This window comes from Stegodyphus dumicola, chromosome X1 (genome assembly GCF_044657685.1).
Source record: "Stegodyphus dumicola isolate Sdum_Otavi_A_Nest chromosome X1, ASM4465768v1".
Classification (NCBI taxonomy): Eukaryota; Metazoa; Arthropoda; class Arachnida; order Araneae; family Eresidae; genus Stegodyphus; species Stegodyphus dumicola.
In genome coordinates, this window is record NC_140780.1 from 18,568,628 (window position 1) to 18,593,777 (window position 25,150).

A 25,150-nucleotide genomic window follows, 5' to 3' on the forward strand; every position below is an offset into this window, starting at 1 on the left:
CTTATTTGTCATTTTGCAGTAAAATTAAAAAAAAAAAAAATAGAAATCAATCATTTTCCATTTAATATATATTTGGCAAATTAATTGATATTTTCCAAAATATCGTTGATTACTGTAATTAAGTTTTTAATCTTTACGTAATTAACTTTATTTTAATGTGCTTTGTGTATAATTTAATGTGGCTTCTTCTAAATGTATTTATTATGAGTTAATAATAATATCACATTTCAGGTAATTTTATCTGGCATAGTCCTTAAACTAATTCTAGAAGTATCATGACATACCATCACAAAATTTAATTCACATAATTTTTGCTTATGTTTACTGCTAAGTAAATATAAAATAACTGAATTTATTTGAAAATATCATTAAATTGATTTCTTTCTTTCGTTTAGCTGCAAAATGTGTGGGAAAAAAAAGAGGGTATTTTTTAGTCCAGATTGGGCAGATTCTAATCTCAATCTTAAGTGGAGAAAACTCCTATTATAGTTATACAGTCAAAAGTCGTTAATTCGGACACCCATAATCCGGAATGATCTATAATCCGGACCTCAAAGCTACAAACTTTCTGCGCATGCGCATAGGCGTTTACGTGCGCGCGTAAGACCTTTACGGCTGCGAATATGCTTGTGCGCATGCTCATAAAACCTTTACGCATGCGCGTTTAATGTATAATGGATGGTGTAAGCTAAGCTAAAATTATCTAATTCAGTTAATGTTGCAGATTGCGTTGTTCGTTAATCTTCGAATTGGATCCGGCTTATTATTTTTTGCAGACTGTTACAGCAACTTTATAAAAGTAAGCTTAAACTTTCGATTATATCAAATAGAATTTCCAATATATATTTGTTAATATGTAAAGGATCTAAAGCGAAAGTATGTTTCGAAATCTCTTTATCAATTTCACGCTGCTCGGCGGGGGGAACGCCGCGGCGCGCAATGAATTGGAAGTTGATCTGTCAGCACTATCCTTATCTCCAGGGCAGATGTTTTTATTTTATTTTCCTTATAATTCCTTACCAACTGTAGTATTTCATCTCGATGGGCTCCGTCTTTCATATGATTTAAAACAAGTTCCTTGTCATAATTTGCTTCCGATAGTGAAGAAAGTGATAGAGGTTATTGAAAATGAAAAAATTTCGATTGACAAATTAGTCGGTATTCTCGACACAGCAATTACAGGACTTGAACAGCGAACTTTGTAACTAAACAAGTAATTATAACTGTTTAATAGAATTAAAGAGAAAGTATTATCACATGAAACAAAGCAACTTAAACAACTTACATTGAAAGAAATGTTTAATAAAGTAAACAAATAAATATTGAGCTTTTTCTTTTTGTAAATTTTGATATCCTTTAGATCATAATTGTTCTTTATTTCATAAATTACGGTTTCATATTTTTAATTTTGTAATTTCTGCATGCTATCTTATCAGATTTAAACTGATGATCTATAATGCGGAATTGCCAAAGTCCCGACGAGTCCGGATTAACGACTTTTGACTGTAATAGCTTTGGTGATTATATATATATATATATATATGTATATGTCATATGTAATTGAAAGTATGTTTCAAAATCTCTTTATCAATTTCACGCTGCTCGGCGGGGGGAAGGCCGCGGCGCGCAATGAATTGGAAGTTGATCTGTCAGCACTATCCTTATCTCCAGGGCAGATGTTTTTATTTTATTTGCCTTATAATTCCTTGCCAATTACATATGACATATATATATTTACATATGACATATATATATGTACATATGACATATATATATGTACATATGACATATATATATATATGTCATATGTAATTGGCAAATTTTGTGTTTTCAATGTGGTACCATAATTAATTTACTTCTCAGTACAACTAACATGCACTGTGCAGATAGACTGGAATTTTCTCAAAACACACCTGGAAAAGTCAGGGAATTTCATTGAGTGGCAGTCCTGTTATAGGAGGTGAGCTGTTTAAAATTAGATCATCTGGTTCAGTGCACCAGGCAGGACAGTATGCAAAATGCTTTCTGCTGTATGCCAATTTCATATTTTTTCAAAAGAAGGTCTTTGAAAGATAAAGTTGTCCATATCTTTGATTTCTTTAAAGTGTCAGTTTTGCAATTCTTTTGAACACTGATATGATATTCAGTAAACTCGGGTCTTTTATGTATATTACCCAAATACATAGTTATTGTGATTTAGCTAAGGAAAGTTTATTGCTACATATTTGGTACTTGGGTTTGCCATGTATATGCTTGGGCATCTTATTGGGCATGAAAGTTGGCTGCCATGAAAGCTGACAGATTCCCACCAAAGTTGCATCCGTCATTTCTATGGAAATAATGACTCTTTAGATGCTAAAAAATCAGTATTTGACCCACTTTGCTTTTGTTTCTAAGGTTTCTGTCAATCTATGTCTGAATGTATTCTGATTTTACCATAAGCTCTGTTTGGAATGGTATGAGCACACACATCTTGCAGAAGCTATTTTGTTGGATGAATATGGCCATTGAAGTAGAAATGGGTTGGAACACAACCTGTTCCTATCCATTTCTGTGGCCATATTCAGCTGACAATAGTATTCATTAATAGATACTATATAAACTTGAACGTTACGATCACGATTGTCTTTTATTCACAAAGTGGGAGAGCATCAATTTAGTCGAGAATATACAAGTATATCAAGAGTCTATACAGTACAAAATCCGTAATCTGGACGTCCATTATCCAGAAGGATCTATAATCCAGACCTCAAAGCCACAAACTTTATGCATGCGCGTAAGAATAGGCATACATTACGCATGTGCGCGTTGAAATAAATGTTTAATAAAGTAAACAAATAAATATTAAGCTTTTTTTTTTTTTTTTTTTTTTTTTTTTTTTTTTTTTTTGTAAAATTTGATACCCTTTAGATCATAACTGCTCTTTATTTCATAAATTACGGTTTCATATTTTTAATTGTATAATTTCTACATGCCATCTTACCAGATTTAAATTAATGATCTATAATCCGGAAAAAACCCTTAATCCGGAATAACAATTCCCGACGAGTCTGGATTACAGACTTTGTACTGTATATCCATTTTCACGTAAAGATTCAACTCAAAAATAAGAACTTCCAGTTGAAGCACAGAAATATTTAATGAAAAGCCTATGTACATTATTTACATTTTCTCCATCATAGTGTTAAGATTAGTTTTATCAAGAACAATTATTATAATTATTGATTACCGCTATACAGCCAAGAACAGATCATTTCAAGCGTCACACTCAAAAATCAAACTAAAAGAGTTATTACATTTTTTTCTCTGCCACCGGTCATGTGACCTAGTCGGCGACAGATGATAAATAATAAAAGAAAAATTGACTCCATCAGAGGGAAAAAGAAATAATTTCAACACCTCCCGATGGAAAATAGGTTCATCACAAATTTAACTAACCATTACAATATTACTATAACAATAAGAAACAGATAAAAATTGCTTACATATGCAGGTCACATTATATACCAATAATTTCTTAATAACAAGACAATTTTTTTCTGAAACTATTAAGGGGGGTACATTTATATTAACATTTCTCAAGATCACCACACATCATTAAACCAAGGAATATAATAAAATGAATAAATGAAAACATTATGAAGAAAAAAAAAAAAAAAAAAAAACAGTTTATCAGTCATTCAGTCTAATTTTGACCAGTCACTGATTATTGCAATTATTGATATCATAAATTTCTAAATTGTACAATAGTTGTACTGGAAGTTTGATTACTGAATTTCCAGTTTTCACTTCACATGATCTGATCATTCCATCTCTACCAATAAACGTTTTGGTTATTCTTCCTAATTTCCACAGCTTGTAGGTAAGTTTTCATCATGAACAAGCACTATATCATTTATCTTGAATGCAGATTGTTTCTTCCGACTGGTATAATGAGCAGATCTCAAGCACAGGAGATATTTTTTCCATCTGTTCCAAAAGTTTTGGTCATTGACTTTCAGGTAATGAAAGAAATGCAAGGCCATGCCACCGTTTTGGAGAATTTATCGGTTCTATTGCAGAACAACCTTTTATTATTAGATCTGTGGGGTTGAGTTTTCCTTCGCAATGTCTCCATGAACAAGAATCTGAAATTTCATGTATTTCTGAAATTCTATTAGCAATGAAATGTTCCATCTTCTAGTAGTAGTTTTAATCCAATGTAGAACTATTTCCAAATCTGACCATAAAATGACATTTGAAATATGTAGAATATTTTTCAGGTAGTTGGCAACCTTAGCACCCACCAATGCTCTCATCAATTCAAGGTGGGGAAGCGTTAACTTCTTTAATGGTGCAACACATGATTTTGCCAAAACAAATGTAGTTTTAAATTTATCTTCATCAGTTCTATATCTCAAGTATGCGACTGAGCCATATGCATTCGGATTAGCGTCACTAAAAATGTGTAACTGAACAGTATCCCTGTTCAAATTTGGTACATGAAAATATTATCTGGGAATTTTCAACATTTTAAGTTCTTTTATTTTGGAGAGCCATATTTTTCAGACATTTTCAAGTTCTCCAGAAAAGACCTAATATCAAGCTACTCCTTGAAGCCATAGCTGTTGCAATAAACATTTAATTTGAATTACAAAGGGTGTGATAAATCCAGATGGGTCAAAAATTTTACCTGCTATTTTTAATACATTACATTTGGTACAGTCAGTGTTTAAGAAGACTGTAAGGTTGTTAATTCTAGTCCTAAGACATCTTCATCATTGTTCCATATTAAACCTAGTACCTTTAAAGATGTACATGGAGTGTCACTACTGAGAGAGATTAATTTTTCCTCAAGCCATTTCTGCTTAAGCTCTAGGGCATTGGCTTCAAATTTTCTTAGATTTAGACCTCCTTCAGCAAGAATTTTAACAGTTAAGAAAAAATCAGCAAGAAATTTAACAGAATTTTAACTTCTTCAACAGTTTTTGCTCCAGAAAATAGGTCATCCACATAAAGATTTGAGTTAAGCATTTCAAAAGTCTTAAAGTTAGTATTCTTGTACCTATCAATGTGATGTTTTATTGTGCAGGTAAGGATGAAAGGACTCCAAGTAACACCAAAGGTTGCTCTTGTCATTTTGTAAGAAATTATACTTTCTTTTCTATTGAGGTTTTTTAAATAAAGAAATATCAGATAATCTCTGTCTTCTTCTGCAATTGATATTTGAAGGAATGCCTTTTCAATATCTGCCGAAAAGGCGATCTTATTTTTGCGGAATTTCAAAATAACGTCCAAAACATATGGATTTAGATTTGGCCCTGGGTATCATTTGATTTTGAAGAAGCATCGTAAATGATGTGTAGCTTTGTTGTTGTTTTTTCGTCTCTAATTGCAGGATGGTGAGGCATTAATAAGAATTTAGTGTCGAGCTGTTTTCAGGGCATACCTCTATAATTCCTAAATGTGCTTGTTCCCTGAGAATATTGTTGTATTCCTTAAATAACACTTCATTACACTTAAATTTATTTTCTAGACCGGCGATTCTTCTTTTAGTCACTTCAAGATTGTTTCTCAATAAATCATGAGATTTGTTCCATAGTAACTTTGCCTCATAGTGACCATTTTTGAATTTCAAATTATTTTGAGAGTCATTTATAATTTCTAAATCAGTAGAATTCTTTTCGTTATTCTCAACAATACCCATGACTTCTAAATCCCAAAATTTCTTCAGTTCATTATTTTCACTCTCAGCTGATACAGTATAACAATTTATTTTTCTATTTTTTGATTCTATCTGCCCCTGAATAATATGTTCGAAAATAGTTTCTGCAATGTATAAATGTTTTCGAATTTTTCCTACGATACCTAATTGAAATTGCCGTAAAAAGTCTGAACCTAGTAAAATAGTTATTTCCCGTTCATGCCCTGTATCAGCAGGATTAAATCCTCTTACTTTCAAGCGTTGAATCAAACCTTTGTCTGGAATTTTGACTGTAGCACCAGTTATTTTTTTTTATCTAACAAGGCTTCAATATTTATGGATTTGCTTGGCTGCAAAACATTTTGTAATTCAAAAGAAACTACATCAAATGATGATTCTTGTGGTTTTAGTTTCCCAAATGAATATACTAATAAATTTTCTTTTCTAATGGGCTTTAAATTCAATTTTCTTATTAAATTTCTTTTTATAAAGCATTTTTCTGAACCACTATCACACAAAACCCTTGCATGGGTTCTGTTTTACAAGTTTGGAGTAATGTAGAAATAGTTTTATTTTCTGTTCAGAAATGCAAGATACTAAGGTTGTGGATTTATCTGTGTTAATGTTTTCAGGACTTGCATGTTTTTCTGATTTATTACAGAATAGCTCATTGTGAAATTTATTACCACATTTCGAACATGGGAGTTAATTTACTTTTACAATTAGAAGACAGATGTGATTTTAAGAAACAACTTGTAACAGCGTCCTCCCTCCTTTAATTTAAAATGTTTCTTTTGGTCTGTGTACCTTTTACAACTCAAGCTTGTATGATCTGAAGAGTCGTGAAATACACAAAATATTTTTATAGAAGTGTTAAAGGCTGCAGCCGAAGGAACACTTTTCTTAGAAGAAAAGTTCTGATTATATATTTGTTTGGAATTAAAATTAGTGAAAGTGTCATGTATTTTATTGCTAGAAGAATTATATGCTAATAATGTGGCCTCACGGGCTTGTAAATCTCTTTTAAATTCCAGTAGGTCATTGACCTAATACTCATTTTCTGTATTCTTTTTCTTATGAAATTCTAGAACCATGTTATCGGGTAACAATTTTAACAGTATGGGCAAAAGTAGATGCCCATATGAACCTGTTGTTACACCCATTGACTTAAGATTTCTGATATGTATTTCACATTTATCATACAGATTTCTAAGCCCCCTTATATTATTTGATGATTTTACTGGCTCTAAGTTCAGAATTTTATTGACAATTTATGGTTGTATCCCGCCTACCGTACCATATCTTTCGTTTAACAATTTTAGGCATTTGTCATAATTTTCATTAGTGAGATCAAACCTTAATACGACATTATATGCAGTACCTGTCAAAAGAGATTTCAGATATTGAAATTTACTTATTTTTGACAAAAGATTCATTGTTATCCACAGCATTCTTGAAACAGTTAATAAATTCTAAATAAGTGCTGGGATCACCAAAAAACTTTTCAATATTTAATTTCGGCAACTTAACTGCCACAACAAATGTATTTTCGATTACAGGAGTTAGTTACAGGTGCATTTTGAATTATGTGAACTTCAGTATCTGCTTTACATTTTTTTAGCTTATTCTTAATTTTGGATTTCATACTCAAAATTTTATGAGCATACTCTTCAACAGATTTTATTTGTTTTTCATATCCAGCTTTATCTACAGTGAATTTGTCTATCTCTTTATCAATTTCATTTAAAGAATTTTCCTTTTCTGACAAAATATTCTGACACTCTAACAAGGAATCTGCGTCAATTCGTTCATTCGCTGCTACCAGCAAATCTTCTGCGTTATTTATTTGTTTAGTGATTGCAGATCTGATAACAGCACTTTTCGACTTTAATTTATCTATATTTTCCATATTTCAAGTAATGGAATATAACCTTATAATGCTTTAAAGAATACAGCAATAATTTATGTCCTTTTTCATAAAAACAAAATGTGTCTTATTGAGAATCTATCGGGGTTACATCAAATAAAAGTAAAGATGTTATGAGTGTGTTGTTACAATTACGCATATCTATAATTGGTGCTAAATCACATATCTATAAATCAGAAAATCTCAAATTTGTGGTGCTGGATTTTTTAAAGATTGAAATTTTGTGTTTGTTGCTATGGTCAGAAGCCTGTCATCCATTTTTAAACAACTTCCTTATAAGCTGTTAATTTCAAATTTTGTAGGTCCACTATTTGTAGATAGCAGTATGATGTGGTAAAGTGATTTTCTTAAAAATGCGGCCTAGGAATTTTTTAAAATTTTGAAATGAATTTTACACATATCTTTATTTAGTAAACAAACTAAAATTTCAGAAGCTTATTGTTTGCATCATCGGGTATTGGAAAAAATAATCTTTGAAAGAATTTTGTCTGAAATTTTTAACATAATTTCTGATTTTTGGCAAATATTCAAAAGTTGCTGTACATTTTTGACTATTTGATATCAATGATTTGTGATGGTTAGAAAATTTTGAAATTTTCACAACTTATGTAGCAAACTCTTCACCCTTTGGAAAAAAAAAAAGATAAAAGAAAGCCAGGTGATTTTATATATGTTTAAAAAAAAGCTGCAGTCTGAAACAGAAAGAAAATATCATTTCTTCAGGTAACTTCCAGGCTATGATGGCATTACACCACACTATTTTTATGCTTCTGTTGAGCTTACTAAAGAAGTCTCTGTCATTTTATAAATGCTGTATTTTCCCATCCTTATTTTTTATAGATAGAACTTCCTTTTCCATTTCATTTAATTATTTTCAGAAATAATATTTAATTGCAACATTGCATCATTTTTAATGTTTTCCATTTCATAAGTTTACATATGTTTTTTTTTTTAATATACAGTTTTAGATGTAGATTTTAATTTTATTGTGTTATGCTATAGTTTGTTCATTTATGAGACTTTTAACATCCAAAAATGTATCTGCTATAAATATTTGAAAGTTTCAGAGGTAATGAAACAAACTCTACACCTTTTCAGAACAAGAATGATTAAGAAAAAAATCAAGTGACATTCTAGAATTTTTTTAATTTAGCCTTTTTTTAATAAGCTTTTATTTAACTTGCTAATGCTAGTTGTCACTATGTCAAAAACTATGCCGTCTGTTTTTAAACTATTGTATTTCCTCACATATTTTCCTCCTTTTTTTTACTAATTTTACTGTCCAAAAGTCGAGAAAGGAAAATTATTTGAGTAAATGAAATTTTGAAGGACTTGGTTGCAGTAAGAACATAACAAATGAAAAGTAGTTACGGATTAAACTACTGGTAATTATCACAGTATTCACTTAAAAAAAAAAAACCTACATTCCAGTAAAAATAAATTTTATATATGTTTTAACTGTACAATCTTCATTTCTAAATCCCTGCAATTTGAATCTCACCTGTCATTGTTGTACATTGCTACTCCCTAAGCCTCATATCATTCAGTTCTGCTTAAATTGCTTTCTGGGTCATCTGCAGCTTTCATGTCATCACCATTGTCATTGTTTTCATTACCATTAAGTTTGTCTTGCCATGTATAGTATTAGATATTCCCATTTTCTTGAAGCTCTTCACTATTGTTTTGTCAGTCACGTTCATCCAAAATTCATGAGCAAATCAGTTTAATGGATAGTCTGAATTTCTGGTTCTAATACAATTGTGTGTTCCTATAGATATTCACTTTTTATAAAACTTTCAGAGATAGTCTTTAACTGGTGTATTCACTGAAAGGTTTAGTAATTGCAAAAGTGTGTCAAGTCCAGCTGGAATAATGAGGGGAAGAGTGTTTGGTTCATTTGTTCTCTTAAATCTTCCAAGAGATGGCTGCATAAACTGTCCAAGGCTAATGACTTCTTACATAGAAGAGCATCTGGCCTGTGGTTGCGTACAAGTTTTAGTCACTCTTTTGTTCATCATCCTACCTTTTCTAATGTATTCTCTGATACTTCCAGGAAGTTTTTATTTCAGCATCATCTTTCATTTAAAAACTAGGAAAGTCCGCAGTTTTTAGCTGTCAACAGTCATTGTTAACATTACTGTGATACATACCTTTCCATTTCCTGTAGTTTTTTTCTAATACAAAAGATGCTCTCTTTTGGTTACCTGTAATGTTTTTAGTGTTATAAACTGTGTGTAGGTTTCTGATATCTAGAATCTACATAGTTGATGTTCTTTTACGTATGTATATATCATGTAGGGGGATAAATTGAGATAGCAAGATTATAGGAGAAATTGTGTTTTTAAATGGAGGCATATGGGTCAATGCAGAATAAATAAATATTTAACCTTTTATTCATCATTTTCCCCACTATATTTGGTAAAAGATAATACTATTATAGGTTTAAATTTACAGTATACTGCCCATATTCAGATTTGTTCGATTAAACTACTTCCCATTATTGCTGCAGTTTCAAGTTTAATTTAACAGCAGATAAGAAAATCTCATCTATTTTTCTTTGTTAAATGTTGTTATATGGCAAAAGAATGTAATGTAGTATGAAATATATTATTTGTGAAATAATTTTTTTAATATTTAGCTACACTGCGGCAAAAAAGGGGGGAGAGTTGTATATCTCTTGTTCTACTGGGCCAACTGACAAAATTCAAATTGCTTTTTTCATGTCTCAAAAGCGCGATTTATGATGTATAGATTTATATATAGCATAGGTATTTATTCTAACATATGTATTTTGACACAAAATCAGACTTTTTCTGACATAACATACCAATTTTTTTCCCACATTTCAATTCTACGATTCAAATTATGCCTAGACATTAAATTTTGTAAAATTTGGTGTGAAATTTATGGAGAAATTCAAAAATTTATCTTGGCAAAATTTTTTCAGTTTGCGTTAAGAATAATTCACTTGGCAAACTTCTTAACATGTGGCTATCAATTTTCCTTTCCCTTCCTGGCTTTCTGCTGGAGCAGAAAAAAGGCACCTCGTTCCGACCTTTGTGCATGAGCGGAAAAAAGTCACATCGTTTCTACTTCCAAATAATTTTAGCAAAATGTCTAAACCACATTTGATGTTTTATTGTTTTCAACAAATATGCCAAATTTCACAATGGGCCAAGATATAAATTCACATATATCTTTGGAAATTTTGAATAAAAAACTAATTTTTTGCATGTATGCTTAGAAATACGCCTGCTTTAAGATGATGATAAAATTTTTAGATTTATAATTCAAAAATTTTTTTTGAAAAATTTATAAAAATTATTTAAAAATAAATCATAAAAAATCTGTGAATTTTATTTGGAATGAACCTAAATTTCGAAATGTAGAAGGAAGAATTAAATAAGCTTAATAAAAAAAGAGAGATTAATAAATATATACCAAACTCATTTAACATTGAGGAGCTAAAATTTTAAGAGCTAATTTTTTAGAAACTACTCATGCCATTTTTACAAAACTTGGGAGTTTGGCATAATTAGAGTAGTAGAATTGAAATATGGGAAAAAATTGGTATGTTATTTCAGGAAAAGTCCGATTTTGTGCCAAAATACCTATATTAGAATGATGCTATGTATAAATCTAATACATATTCTAAGTCGCGCTTTCGAAACATGAAAAACACAAGTTGAATTTCGTCAATCGGCCCAGTAGAATGGCGATATAGAACTGCCCCCCTTTTTTTTTCTGTGCAGTGTACCTATCTATAGAGTAACATGACTTAAATGATATAATTATTTTTCGTTTGTATTAATTGTATCACCAGTATCTCAGTGTTTTAATTTTCATGTTGCATTTTGTTTCTTATTTTCTGAGGGCTGATATTTTGTGCAAGAATCGGTATATTTTTGATTATACATGGAATTACGTTATGGTTATCTTGAATGAAACTCCTTTGGAGTTATTTCTCTTCACTTTTCAAAATTGCTATTTTATCTGCGAATGCAAATACTATTTGAGGTACTAAAATATGCATATATAAGAAGTTTCAATGCATGTTAAGATATTTTTTATTAACTGCTGGTGCTGTGAACTGAGGTAGACATAAAAGCAGACCCGCCCTTGATTTAAGATGTTCATATTAGGCAAGAAGTGGGTCAGTCAGGCAAATCTCATCACCAACAAGAGAAAATGTAATTCACTTTGCTGCCACCCGTCCCACACTTACAGGTGACATGTGACATGGGCACCACCCCTCTACCAATACGGGTTATTGGTACATCGCCACGTCCACCTTTATCTAGATGGAATAATAAGGTTTCATATTCGTGGCTGAACTGTTCGATCGAGGTATCCACTCCTGATGACCATAGACCACCATCGAGTGTGGCGTTATAAGCCTGAAAATTTGACTGGTCTTCAATGCCCCTGCTAGTACTATGCAGGCAGCTTGAAACTGAAAGGTTTACGCAGAATTCGGTGGACTACAGACTGGCTGTTGCACTACCACTCACACCTAAATGGCATTGCACAGAATTTGGATTGAACAGCAAGCCGTGGTTATTACTGATACCACCAGTTTGGAGACTTACTGCCGATTCCCCTTGGTCCAGCTGTATAAAGCGTTATTCCCTTGGTGTTCGGGAACCTCCACTCTTTGCTTTTATCCCTAAATTTCGTAGACTTAAAATATAGATCTTGGCCAGTACAATGAATGACTGCGAGGGGTCATATTTTAATATGGGTAAAATGTTCCTTTCCTTTAATGCGAGGTTTTTTTTCTCCCTATTGAAATTATTTTCAATTAATTGTTCAGTTCAGCATTAAAAAAATTGAAGTATCTTTTTCCATAGAGAGGTACTGGTAATCTTACAAGTAACTGATTTTTCAAAGCAGCAGTGGTTATTGCCTAAGTCTTGGCAGCAAGTTAAGATAATGGAAGTTTTTGGTTTTATAGGCAGAAAAACAGAACTTTCATTTGAAAGCTTTGCAATTGCCTGCTGCACATGTGATTATCTAATGAATGGAGGATCTGTTGACAAATTATGAAGTAAGATAATCTATTTTCAGGATATCATGGAAGTAAGACAGCTTGCTTGTTAAAAAAAATTCTGCAAGCAAGCTCATGGATTCTAATGCAGATGGTAGCAGTTTCTTGGACCTAAAGTATTCTGTTACAATTAACTAATTTTGATTGACATAGTTTAGTACATGTCATATGTAGTAGAACATGGTATGCAAATACAAAAGTTGTGATTGCTATGCCAGTTACCCTAAATCAGTGTTTCTCAACCGCCAGTCCACGAAACACTGTCTGTCTACAGATACTGTTTGCTGGTCCTTCCAAATTCAGAAGTATTATAACAATATATTTACTATCGTTTACAAAAGAAAAATATTAAAATCTGGCAACTGTGTATACAATGCATACTGTGCAGCATATTAGGTCAAGCTTTTTCAGCATGTTTGTTGTCTGCTTAATTTACATTTATTAGTATTAGGGAATCTGTCATGGTGCCTTGAATGTGTATTTGCGGGTAACAGGTATTCATATTAAATGATACATATTAGTTTTCAGTTTAGAACATAGATCATTGATTGTCACTTCATAGATCATCGTCTAACTAGAAGCGATGTCTTTCAGAGTAGTTTCAGAGAGTCAAAGAAGGAAAACCTGACAGAGATCTGGATTGCAAGGTCGAGGTTCTCTTTAAACTTATCTAACTTATCCTTTTCAGATCTGACAACATGAAAGCATTCTACTGTTTGGATGATACCCTTTACAAAAGTTACCAAAATCATTTCCATTAATTTCATGGCGACCAGCACCAGAAGTCACTTGCCACCTTAATGTTTCTTGAAAGCAGGAAAGAAAATAACTTCACATTGTTTTGATTTGGATACACATATTAGCAATGAGGCTAAGAATATGAGTGTCTTATTTAGTTCTGATCTAATTCAAAGCATGCATATAATTATTTTGGCTCAAAAAGCATATTTTATTTACCAAGGATTGTCAACCACTGGTTGGATGGATCGACACTGGTGTTTGGAAAAATGTTAGTCCTCAGATACTTTTACCTGAAATCTCGAAATTTACCTTGAATTTTTATTTCAAAAAATCAGTTGTCAGAGAATTTTTACATTTTGGGGTAAAAATATTTTTCTTATTAAAAAATAAGAGTAATAAAATTTTTTATGGTATTTTGTTAATGCTAATGATTTTGAATCCATAATTTTGATTGGCAGCACTGGAGTATGCTCCCAATTGTCATCTGTTATGTCCACTGGTCCTCAAAATGTTTTCACTAATTTAATGTGTTCATACAGCACAAAAGATTAGCAAACGCTGCCCTAGATTGTGCCTAGTTCTTAGCATTGTATGAAATTGCTGCAAAATTTCAAAACTAGTGATTTTGTGTCAAAATGGTGATGTAAAAGCTATAGCTGAGTACCAAACTGTTACAAAAGCAGGATTTCAAGGAATTTTTTTGCTTATCTGCAGTGCCAGATTAGGAATTTAACACTTGTATTCGTCGTGTACAAAATTAAGTCATGGGGCTGCTGTTGCTGATTCTTTGGCAAAAAGTTTGCAAGAACTTCTTTGTATGGGAACTGAGTATGGCAAGAAACAGATTACTAGTGACAGGAATATGATAACCTACATCCTTTCAAAACTTCCATTAGGGATATTCCATACATCTGTTTGTTCAGTTGTGATGGGAAAATGTATGATGCAGTCAATGAGACTGACTATGTCCAGCCAAACTTTGATGCTAATTCATTGTGTAATTAGAGTATGTGTGGCATGAGTCATTGTTGTGCAGCATAAAGACATGAGTCATTAATTCACGCCTACAACAAAAGCTCCTTCACACAAGAAGGCAGTTTTATTGGTGAGGAGAACCTGTGAAGGAAAGTATAGCTGTGCAAGAACATTGCTGAAAAACAAGCATAGGAATACCACTAAACGCAGGCTGTGATCTCTTGCATCGAGTAATATGATCCACGGGATGTGAAAGGAATGTAAGCTCTGCTAATGTAATACTTGCCACACGCTAGCTTGAAAGATACCATGTAAAATAGCTCATGAAATGTTACAATGCCATATCATATCGTGGTTCATTCATATCTTTTTGCTGTTCCATACTGAAATTTTTCACCTTCCCCTACATTAATGTAGTAATGTATCCTACTTATTCAAAAGTGAGTCAAGTGACTATTTCTCATAGTGCCTACCTAATTTATTGTCAAACAGCAACCTGTGGCATTTCTGGCTGGTGTTTTTGCATACAGTTCTTGTATGAATATTGTTTGTTAGTATATATACCAGACTTACCTTCTAAGTTCGTAGCAAAAGTTTTAAATCATTCTGTATGTGTGTGCATCTATAGGTTTGTATGGACGTATATGTGCAGGTATATATAATTAATTCATTCATTTCTTAGTACTGAACATTATTTGACTTAAACTGTTTTATAAATTTTTGTCGATTCAAAATACCCCTACAATATGTTCACTTATTTGTTCTACAGGATTACTTAATAATAATTAATAATAATTATTAAGTAATCCAGTAGAACAAATAAGTGAACATATAGGCGTATTTTGAATTGACAAAAAATTCATAAACCTTTTTTTTTTTTTTTTTTTTTTTTTTTTTTTTTAAATTTTGTATGTTCCTGTCTGTAGAGTACCATGAATTTTAGCATCTTGACCCACAAGGGAAAAAATGTTTTCTTTCTCTTGACCTAGACCTGGATTCTAAACATTTTTTAATTGGGTACCCTAAGTTGAAAATAATTATAAATTATACTCCATATAGTATAGTTTTATATTATGTTATTAAAACAAGTGCACATGCAATTTAAAGCCAGTGCATTAGTGATGTTGTGCTTCCCATATGCTGATGAAATTAGGCGAAGTGATTAATGAATCTGACACTCACAAAAATGATCATGCACTTGCAGGTGATTGTGAGCCTACTTCTGTGCTGTACCCTCTTGGGCACATTGGGTTTATCAAATCCCATATATTTAAATTATGTGTCATAATTCATATATAAATCTCATATAAAATTTCCACCACCCCTTAAAAAAACCAATAAAAATGATCCCTTGTAACTCACTTGTAGACCACTGATCTAGATCACTGAAGTAGCTCATAATGTAGAAATGTGAGAAATAAGACTGATGGAGTAGCTATCTTTCATTTATTGAAGATATGTTAAATGCTATATTTTTATCGAAAAATGAGTGAAACATTTTTATGGCAAAAGTGTTTTTTTTTTAATGTTTTTCATGCTAAAGATTTGTAATTTTGGAAATATTTTCTGATTATGGAAATTCTTTTATTATTACAAATACTATATCTTAAAATTGGAAATGTAAGAGATGGTTTATCAAATCTCATATACGTTACAAAGTTCGTAATCGGGACTTCGGCGATTCCGGATTAAGGGTTTTTCTGGATTATAGAGCATCAATTTAAATCTGGGAAGATGGCATGCAGAAATTATACAATTAAAAATATGAAATAAAGAGTAATTATGATCTAAAGGGTATCAAAATTTACAAAAAGAAAGGCTTAATATTTATTTGTTAACTTTATTAAACATTTCTTTCAATGTAAGTTGTTTAAGTTGTCGTTTTTTGTGCTAAACGCGCGTGCGTAAACATTAAACGTGCATGCGTAAAGCATACAAAAAAAAAAAAAAAAAAGAGTTTGTGGCTTTGAGGTCCGGATTATAGATCATTCCCGATAATGGACGTCTGGATTACAGACTTTGTACTGTATTTAAATTTATATATGATAATCCATATATAAATCCAATATAGAATTTTTACCCCCTCCCCCCGGAACCAGCAAAAATGATTCCTATTTAAAATAGGTTGTTACAAATAGCAGTTTGCTGGTAATTTATGTTGCTGTCTTTGCAAATATTTGCGCTTGGTCAATTTTGTAATTTTTGCTACTGGGAACAGGGACATTAGGAATGTGTTGAGGTTTGTGTTTGAGAACATTAAATTTAATCATAGTAAGATTCTAATAATCCACATATCATGGAGTAAATGTTATACAAATTAGAGAATTTTGCAGATTACATGATATTTTCCTGAGTTTTGTGTATGTTTCTGGTGTTTAAGTTTTATATTAATTTGGATGCTTTACACATAATTAACCAAATTATATTTTTTCAATTATCTACAATTTATTGAATATAAATTATTTTTAATGTATTTATGCATACTGTAAATAGTGTTAATACAAAGGAACAACAAAGAGGAGAGATAAATGGTAGGGATTTTAATAAAATAAAGAAGTCTATAGTGAAAACTATAGCTGGCTCCCAGCATAAATAATGCAGAGGGCTGCAGAAGATACTTTTTCGGAGCGTGTTAACAGCTAAATAAATGAATATTTTGCTTTGAATTTTTTAATGCATTAAATTTATTTGGCAAGTTAACTGTGCTAATTAATCACTGAGGTTGCTAAAATACTGAATCCAAGCCTGATAAAAATGCATTAAAGTACTTTGTGTAAAAAAAAGGAGTCATATGCAGCAGTTTTGCTTTCAAAATAAAGATTGAAAAATAGAGAAATAAATAAATAAAATAGATAAATTAATAACAAAAACCCAAGCAGTTTGGTTTTCTGCAAATTGAACCCCTGTACTAAGGCTGTCATTATCGATTAAATAGCACTACCAGCTTACAAAAAATGCTGAAATTTTTGAACTTATAAAAAGGAAATTTCACTTTACCACACTTTTAATTTGAATGCCAGAAAAATATCTTCTGAGGTCATTTTTAAGAATCTGACCTATTTGCCATCGCTGTAAACGAGCTTGCTTGTTGCGTGGAATTAAGCAAAGCAGCTGTGAGGTGCATTTAGATGCAGTTCAATGTCTGAAAAACTGTGAATAAATAAATTCTTTACAAATGTTAACCACACAAACTCAAAATTAATTTCCAAACCGACAAAATATACATCCAGAAATAATTTATCCAAAAATTAATGTTAACCACATAAACTCAAAATTAATTCCCAAACTGACAAAATATACATCCAGAAATAATTTATCCAAAAATTAGAAATTTTCAATTGCATGATCCATGTATACTATAAAAAAGAGCTCTTACAGTCTTACAGGTACACAAAAAGTGCTAAATAACTCCAGCAATAAAATAATGTTTTTAATCAAATATGTTATAAATAAGTGTATTTTGTTAAAACGTTTATTTGCATATTTATATCATTAACCTTTTCCTGCATGCTACTCTTTAAAATTGGAATTTTACCAAAAAAATTTGTAGGCAGTCTATTTAAGCCTAGGAAAGGTTGCAGGTATAATTTTATAAAGATTGAGTGTGTCTTTAAGAACACACTGCGCCGCACGAGCTGCAATAGGTGAGCATTGCTGTGAAGCACGTACTACAGTAAAATACTTTGTCTATCATTTAAAAACAGTAGAATCTGATTTCTGTAGCAGATTTAGCATAACACAGGGTGCACCGCGGGAAGGCCTGCTACTCTACACCCCCCCCAAAAAAAACAGGAGAAAAAAAGGAAACTCTCATTGCTTCGGCAAGACTTCAAGAGACAGATTTTAGGCCTGCTGTGCCCAGTTGAGTAAGGGAAAAAACATGGATTAACTTGTAAAATAATGTAAAAAACTGATTAGCACTGTCAGATTGCCTAAAAGAAAAGAAAATTAACTAATTTAAGGAAGTAATGTTAAAGTTAATTGCATTTATTATTCCTTGCAATTAATTAATTTTTTTTTCAGTTTTACCATGTGTTAATAATTTTATGCAGTAAATTACTTAGCATAAAAGACATGGTGTATGTCCTTTTCCCTGAATAAAATATCTTGATTTAAAATACACATTTATAATTATGAATAACCATTTTATTCATAAAAATATAAAATTGAACATAAAACATTATAAAACAATTCAAAATGAAAGCAAACAAATATTAATCGATTTAACTTTTACTGGACTCCTGTATGCAAAATGAATATGTAATTTTATGCTAGTGTGAAACAGATTGTATGAAAATTTTATCTATATTTTTGTCCAAAAAACTGAAAATACTACCATATTCGGTTCTTTAGTTTGTGGGTACAAAAATTAATAATGGCATGCATCACAGTTTTGCCATCTGCTTTGGTAACTTTGGTTTCACTTTCCATGTGTTGCATTTCTTCAACATTTTCAGTCAAAGGGAAAAAAAGTAAATCTGTGTTATTCCATTAAGAATTTATGACTTCAATCTTAACATTGCAAATTTTATGCTGAGGTTAAAGTTTAGATAAGTAGGGAACTGAATAAATTTTTGTGTACTAAAAAAATTCATTATAAAATGATTGCATGTTATCTTTTATATTTTGTAATAACTTAAATGAGCATTTATAATATGATGCTTTTTATGTAAATTGAGTTCTCTTTATATCAAAATGTGATTATTATGATGTCAAAAAATATTCTAGAATAAAAAATTATTCATAAATAAATTTTAGAACTCTGTTGGAGAAAATTTAAGATAAAGCAAATGAACTCGCAACTCTCCAATTACCTGCCCACCCTGACAAGAGTGCTATGCCACCAAAGTTAGTAACCCAGAATTCAATGAAAATGTATTCAACAACTCACTAGTAGTTGTGGGTGTAATTACATAAGTGTGTAATGCACATGGGTTTGAAATGTGTAATGTACATGGGTTAGAGAGTCAATGGTTTCTGCTAGTTGTGATTAATGTGTGGAGTGTTTTCTCTTGTAACAAAACATAATGCCATTGTGGAGTTTGCCTGCAAGTGAAAAAGAAACTTACAATTTTTTAATATGTATGGCATTTTCACTTGTAATAGAGATTGCAGGAATCTGCATTCGATGAAGCTAATTTGTGCAGTTCTCTGATGCTTTTTAAACCTAAAAGAGGTTGATGTGTACATGGAGAGCAAATAAATGCCATTATCTGATTTCACGTGGGAGCAGAAATTTCATTGTCTTAGATCTCTCACTTGTTTCTGACTAAACATTTGGTCTCTGAATCGAAAATATTTGATCTGTGAACATTCCTATTTAACTCTCCAACAATAGTCAGCCATCATATGTACATCCCATCTACTTCGGTACAGTGCCTCTATGAACTTCATTCAGATCTTGGTGGAATTATTCATCCTGCTCATCACTGACTGTACCAAGATTTTTCAGGAAGTTATCAAGATGGCTATGTAAAAAATAAATTTTGATGCTCATGTTGCAGTCAAGCATTTTGAAGCTGTTTAAAAGTTTCTGGGCAGTTTTGTTTTAATTCTGCTCTTGTGTATTTCAAAGAAAGTCTTTGACAATGTTTTTTAATGCCAATCAAGCATTCTTTTGAAGTTATGTCAATGTTCTGATGAAATGCTCATTTTTTAGGAAGTAATCTGCAGACCATCATACACACTGGCCTGTATCTTTTCAAATGACAGGCTGGGAAATGCCAAAATGAGACACTTGAAACAGTCTCCTTCAACTGGCAAAAGCTTTAACAGATTGCTTCATGAGAACTCGTTTTATATGTAGAGATGGAAATATAATATTCTTTTTGTCGACAAGTGTTTGGATATAGAATGTTTGGATCACCAGGTTTCAGGTCAGAACTTGGTAGCCAATTGAAATGCACTCAATGCTTCTCATAAACTCTGCTGTCCACATGCACAAATAACAGGGATATTTGTTAAATCCGCATTGCTGGTTAAGGAGGAAGCAGAACATTTTAAGATCAGCACAGATGATCCAGTGGTGCATGTGACATTGCAACAAATCAATAACTCTTTATATCTTCATATTCTTCACAGAAACTGAATAACTTTTTGGGACTGCACCAGACAAATTTCCATTATGGAGGACACTTTTCAAGCTCTGCTTTGAGCTATTGATAAACAATCTCCATTGAGTTGGGTTATAGGCTGAAATTCTCAACTCTTCCATTAAACCACATACGTTAGGGCAATACATATATCCATTGTCACTTTATTGCAGAAATGCACTTGATCAAAAGTAAGCTACCTTAGCTCCTTTTTCAAGCAAGTTTTTCTCTTGCAGTCTTGATGCTAACAGCTCTGAAGTATTTTTGGATAGTCTTCAATTTCATTCCGAATCATTCAACTCATTCTGGTCAAATCCCTTACAAATGAAATCATCTTCAGTTTCAAAATCTTCATTGTTGGAGTCAATTTGATATTCACCAGAATCATATTACTGTATTTTCAGAGAGGGTAATTCTTTTAAAACTGGCACTGGAAGTTCAGCTAAGGGGGCTAAGGGGTTATATGGCTGATAGTAAACAAGGATATTCAATTTTACATTTGTTTTTCATGTTATATCTGACGTTTTCACCATATAAAATTAACAGTCACTTGAGTGATCTTTGGGCGCTCGACATATCATAGGTACACCAAATAGAAAGTTAGAATGTGCTTCCATCTTCCACATCCACAAATTCTTGTCATACTGCTTGCACACTTTGTGCGGGGCCCACGATTTATCTTGATGACTTTAAAATATGCAAAATAGTCTCACCTGATAAATGTACTGATGTATATTCTTTGACTGGGAATGGTAAAACTGCCACATATATAACAAAGTGAATCAGGCTGTTTAAGCACTTATAACGTGAACTAGCAGAGGCAGGCAGACATAAGGGAAGGTTTCAGTTCATATATAAATAAAAACTAAACACGGCTAACCTTGCATACAAATAAGAACTCGTACTCTATGTCAGAATGGGCTTCACTATATCAGAATGGCATACAACGTCTCACTGTAATATCTCAGGCGTAACTGAATTAGTCTAGACATGTATGTGCCTGGTGCTGGTCTCCTAAGGTGTCATTCATCCTGTGTGAATCAAAGGTTTTATGTTAGCCGATAGGACAGCAGTAGTACTTCATATGATTAACTCTAAAACACTCGAAATCAAAGTTAACAGAAATTTTGTTACAAAGTGTGTGTACTTACTTGAGTTACTTGAGTGTTTTTTAGACCAAAGGGGCTATTTGTTCAGAAGGGCTATTAATTTCGTTTTGGCATGTTGCGTCAGTGCACAATAAATGTCAATTCACTTTCAAATTGTTGCCACCAAATATTAGAGCTCTGCATTATATTTAAAGAAATTAAATAATTAAGAGTCTGCATGGATGTATGTACGTTTCTTGCACTGTGAAAAAACAACAGTACCTAGAGACATCAAATTCTGAATAATGTAGTCCTCCATTCAAATATGGGCATCTGGAAGACTAAATTTGGAATTTGTTTTATTATCTATTTCATATTATGTCAAACAATAAGGAATTTTTAATTAACAAACTCAACGATTTCAATACAGTGAGCAATGGCAACACTGTATTGGGGAGGGGGGCATTTTTATCTCCAGCACATGAGACTGTGTATTGGAAGTTCTAAAGATATACACTTTTAAATATTTTGTGATATTGCTGTTGAATTGAACTTTGTGGTTTAAGTGCGAAGAACATGATATTTGATAAGTAAAGGTACACACCTTAAAGAATGCCCTGTTTGGGTGTAATATTAAATGTTAAAGCTTTCAGATCTTTATTGTTTGAGTTGAAATTTTGAGTATTTTGTTATGGATGCTTGTTTTATGTAATTTTCCGTGTTGCATTATGAATGTTTCTTGTGTTTTTAATTTCATAAATTTGTTGTTGTTTTATGTAATTTTTAGTGCGCTGCCATTCCTTAAAATAACTATTGGTTATTGCATGTTGGCAAAAAATTAGTTGCTAACAATCATTGGTTTGATAATCAGGGATTATCTTTAAATTTCCTTTTGCAAAATCTTCAAAAGAAAGGGAAAGAAGTATCAATTCCATAGAAGTAAAGTAACATTTTACCTAACTCATATAGTCAGGAAAGTCATAACACAGTTTGGATGCATCAAGAATTTATTATATTGAGAGAAAAATTGCATCTGAAAGGGAGATTGTCAAAACTATTTAATTGAGCTGTTATTTGGGATGGGTAATTATGTTAAAGGTCTTCCTAGTTTTACATTATTACTGCATTAATATTTTAATACAAATAATTGCATTAATAATTTAATGCAAATTATGCATAAAATAGCAATTTTTAAAAGAGCATGAAATTATATGTCTTAATGAAACGTTTCAGAAATCATGTTCAATAAATACTGTTAACGTCAGGAATGTTTTGTAGACCAGTATATTTTATAAAATGGCAAAAATTTAATTAAGGTGTACTGAAAAATGTTCGTGAAGTTCCATGAAATTTTGGGTATTCACATTTTTGGTATTAGAAACTGTCAAGTACCTTTTGTATATAAATTGGCATAGTGAGTCAATTTAAAGTATTTCTCGGTTAATCTTTAGATTATGGTAACTTGGCAATTTTTTGGCGAAAATTTGGCAACCATCCCTGCTACAGCAACCTGCTAGTTCTTTTTTTTGACGCCATTTTGTTTTCACGAAGTAAAGGCATGTTTCTTTTCTTTTCTTTTTTTTTTTTTTACTTAACTTTTTTCCCAACAATCTGCTAGCTGAATTACGTTTATGCTAGAACTTTTATGGAACAAAAATGCTTAATCATGACGAAGATTAGGTGCGAAATTGGGAGAAGGTGCAAAATCGCAAACTGCTTGCCACGTTTTTAAGAATTGCACATACATGGTATCCATGTACACGTCGACCTATTTTCACTTAAAAAAACATCCCACAATTGCACAAAAATGGCATTGTGCACACTCTTCACTTTATCCATGTACACTGCTAAAGTCCTAGCTAGTAACCTTTATCGCCTTACCAAAATGTCGCCAAACTACCTTTTACCATATTCCAAAGATTAGCCTATTTCTCAATTTATTTTACAGTTTGTTATGTTTGTATGTAACATAATAAAATCACTTTTTAAAGTAAAAGACCTTTAATGGATGAAACTATACAATTTTAAATATTTGAAGATAACTGGGTTCTGTGTTCACTCATTCAGTGTTATTACTGTCAACAATTTTGCTTAAATGAAGTTTGGATTTTAGGGGTTTTGCCGGGTGTATTATGAATGCTTGCATTCGAGAAAAGAAAAAGTCGTGATTTTCCTTGCATAACAATGTATGTTTTTGCCTATGCAGTCAAATGTTAAATTAGAGAGTGATATGCAGTTATAAAATGTAATACTTAATGACATTATTTCATAAAAGGATAAAAATTTGAATGAAATTTAGCACAAGCCAATTTTTTGCCATTTTCAAATAAATACGGTCAAAAGTCATTAATTCGGACACCCATAATCCGGACCTCAAAGCTACAAACGTTCTGCGCATGCATAGCATGCGTGTAAGACCTTTACGGCTGCGAATATGCGTGTGCGCATGTGCATAATACGTTTACGCATGCGCGTTTAATGTATAACGGACAGTATAAGGTAAGCTAAAATTATCTAATTCAGTTAATGTTGCAGATTGCGTTGTTCCATAATCTTCGAATTGGATCCGGCTTATTATTTTTTGCAGACTGTTAGAGCAATTAAGCTTGAACTTTCGATTATGTCAAATAGAATTTCCGATATGTATTTACTAATATGTAAAGGATCTACAAAGCGAAAGTATATTTCGAAGTCCATTAAACGAAATGTGGAATTGCTGCACAAAAAGGATAAAGGCATATCCTTCGTTTCTCTAACCATGCTGAAATCTGTTTATCAATTTCACGCCTCTCTGCAGGGGGGGGGGACACCACGGCCCGCAATGAATTGGGAAGTTGATCTGTCATCACTATCCTTATCTCCAAGGCAGATGCTTTTATTTTATTTGGCTTATAATTCCTTACTAAATATAGTATTTCATCTCGATGTACTCTGTCTTTGATATGATTTAAATCAAATTCCTCATCATTATAATTCGCTTCCAATAGTGAAGAAAGTGACACAGAGGTTATTGAAAACGAAAAAATTTCGATTGACAAATTAGTCGGTATTCTCGACACAACAATTATAGGACTTGAGCAGCAGAACTTTATAACTGAAGAAGAAATTATGTCTGTTTATAGAATTAAAGAGAAAGTATTGTCACATAAAATGAAGCAACTTAAACAACTTGCATTGAAAGAAATGTTTAATAAAGTAAGCAAATAAATATTAAGCTTTCTTTTTTTTTTTTTTTTGTGTGTGTAAAATTTGATACCCTTTAGATCATAACTGCTCTTTATTTCATAAATTACGGTTTCATATTTTTAATTTTATAATTTCTGTATGCCGTCTTACCAGATTTAAACTGATGATCTATAATCCGGAATCGACGAATTCTCAACGAGCCCGGATTAACGACTTTTGACTGTAGTAATTTCTTCCTTTGGCTGTTGAGGGTTTTTATTAAGTAAATTTGATTTAGTCATCATGGCAAAAGTGCTATAAAACAAATATATGATTGATGGCTGTAGTAAATGTATGAAAGAGGGTTGATTGTATTGATCAACATCTCAAATTTTACTCTGTATTGAAGAATAAAAAACAGCTTTAAATCAG

General features: G+C 31.8%; 1 protein-coding gene across 7 annotated transcripts in view; it reads left to right on the plus strand.

Annotated features, from left to right (window-relative positions):
• Positions 1-25,150, plus strand: part of LOC118185644 (uncharacterized) — a 390,931-nt gene that overhangs the window by 312,704 nt on the left and 53,077 nt on the right. The window lies entirely within an intron of this gene.